Source organism: Gymnoscopelus braueri (genome assembly GCF_963280865.1).
Source record: "Gymnoscopelus braueri genome assembly, chromosome: 13".
Classification (NCBI taxonomy): domain Eukaryota; kingdom Metazoa; phylum Chordata; class Actinopteri; order Myctophiformes; family Myctophidae; genus Gymnoscopelus; species Gymnoscopelus braueri.
The window spans coordinates 31,923,663-31,926,162 of record NC_137615.1 but is presented as its reverse complement, the minus strand read 5'-3'; the positions used below and the strand labels follow the sequence as shown (position 1 = coordinate 31,926,162).

At 47.0% G+C, this 2,500-nt stretch overlaps 1 pseudogene across 1 annotated transcript in view; it reads left to right on the top strand.

The window, feature by feature from the left end:
- The window catches only part of LOC308098023 (voltage-gated potassium channel KCNC1-like), a 74,502-nt pseudogene that overhangs the window by 53,356 nt on the left and 18,646 nt on the right, over window positions 1-2,500 (top strand). The window contains exon 5 of the transcript in view: window positions 77-97. The product of the transcript in view is annotated as a voltage-gated potassium channel KCNC1-like (transcript). The remainder of the gene's footprint in view (window positions 1-76; window positions 98-2,500) is intronic.

Here is a 2,500-nt window from a genome sequence, read left to right as displayed (position 1 = left end):
TGTCGTTATTGTTGTTGTTGACTTTGATGTTGTCGTTGTTGTTGTCGTTTGTTGTGGTTGTTGTGCTCTTCCTCAGGTTGTGTCGTGTCATGCGTTTGTACGTCGGGCTCTTGTTGCTATGTGTTACACTGTCCATCTGTCTGTCTGTCTATTTGTCTCTCTTGTTTACTTTTTCTTTTCCTTTTTGTCCGTCTGTCCGCCCGTCCGTCTCTCTGTCTGTCTGTCTGTCTGTCTCTGTCTGTCTATCTGTCTGTCTGTCTGTCTTTCTTTCTTTGTGCTGTGTACTGTAGCTGTCTTCCCTTCCTCCTGCTCCTCCTCCAACTCCTCTATCTCCTCCTCTCACCCAGTCTCCTCTCACTCTGGTACTGCCTACAGATAGGGGGCGCGACTGCGCACGCAAACGCGCCCCACAGGCCGAGCACACGCACACCAGGGTCACTCTTTTCACCCAGAAGCACCGTGGTTCTGAATCCCGTTCCCAACTTCCATTGTCAGTCAACGGACAGACAGACGGATGGATGGATGGAAGGGGGTTCGGTTTTAACCACTTAAACCCTCTATACTTAGTCAAACAGACCTGAGTTGCAACTGTACTTGGTCTGCTCTTTTTTTTCACCTCTTCACCAAAAATTGCCGATCTGCAAGCTCGCAACGTGAGCGTTGTGAGCTTGTAGATCTGCTATTTTGGTTTTCTCAAAATAGGAATTCTGGGGTTCAAGTGATTGAAGGTGTTCTTGGGTGACAAACAACTTCACTGCGCCGTACGTATAAATGACACGGCAATGTTTCAGTTTTGTGGGATTGGAGACGTTTTATAACAAGGACACACAAAGATTCGTGAAACAAAACCAAAAACATTTGATAAAATAAAATGAAATTGAATTGAATGAAAAGTTCCGAGACGTGTGTTAGTTTGTGGTGAACTGGTGCCAGAGTGAAAGTTGGCTGGCTTAACACTGGTTGGTGTGTTGCCCTGCCAGTCAAGTGAGAGCTGGTTTGCTGGTTGGTTGGTCAGTTTGAATCCTTTTCCATCTGGAACTGAGCTCAGGTCAGTGTTTACTGCGCCGCCCACAGAGGAGCGACGTGGTGTCAGCTCTTCTACGAGCAGACTTGGCTCCGAACGAGACGTTTTTACATCAGCGCTACTTTTCTCAGATTTGTTTGGCTCACTTCTACGTGGAACAATTTAGCAAATGCGATCGCTTCCAAAAGTGCAGACTCTGCCCATCTGGTTGGAAGGGGTTGCGAAAAAAGTTTCCAAACTTTCAACGTAATTAAAAGGATTTGGCATGGTTAAGTGAACGGAGTCTGACTCTGTGTGGCTCTCTGCGGCTGGGCTGAAACTCTGACTGGCTTTGGAGGTGTAATGCTTTAGCTAGCCTGACTGCTATTACTGCTTATAACTACTACAAGTTGTTAACAATGCACAAGGGAATGAGTGGGTATTTAAGTGTAACGAACAGACAGAACTGCAAGCAAATAGACAAACAAACAGACAGACAGGCAGTCTGAGAGAAACATGTAAACCAATTCATTCAGTAAAAAGTATAAAATTGAATTCAGACATCTCACAAACAAACAAACAAACACACACACACACGCACCCGCGCACACACACACACACACACACACACACACACACACGCACACGCACACGCACACGCACACGCACACGCACACGCACACGCAGGTAAGTAATGTAACAACAGTTTTGGAAGGCTGTGGGGTTGTATAGTGGTGGCACTGTGTTTGCTGTGCTGGGAGACTCTCTGCACTCTAAAAGCCAAAAATCTGCAATCTGCATGGCAGGCCTGGACAGCGCGGTAACCAATACCTCTGAAAAAGCCTTTTTGCCTTTCACAAATATTGTGTGTTTGAGGCTGGATTTTCAAACGTCTTGGCAAGACACAACAAAAGCTGCTGCCAGGTCTCCTGCACCACTGGCACAACTTCAAAATGGCCGCAGCGGCATTTGCTTTTAAAGTGCAACAAGGGCTCTCGTCCAAATCCTTGTGAGACTCCTCTTTCCTTCCTCCATCCTGTTGACACTATCACTGATATGCCCTCGGTTGGATGGGGCTAATTACCGATCTGTGTCGCTGCCGTTACCAGACAGTCATCATCAGAGGAGAGGGGGAACGAAAGACGTGCGCATTTTCGGAGGCATTTCTTGACTCGTTGCTTTGTATTGTGACCTTTCGCTGTGTCCTTTACCTTGCCCCCGGCTGAGCACTTGCTGGGGTGCTATAGCTAGACATTTCTGGTCTGAAAAGAAGAAAACATGAATGACAAACAAAGTTGTAGGAAAACTTTCAGCATGGCCACCCCGCCCCCCTCCTCCCCCTCCCCCGTCCAAAATGTCCTCAACCACTTTCCACTTTGACCTCTTGGTGAACCTAGATAGACAGCAACGGTCACAAGAGGTCAAAGGGTTGCAAGGTTATGCACTGAACTTTCTCTCTTGCCTCTTTCACTGTATCTGTTTTTTTTTTGTCTCTCT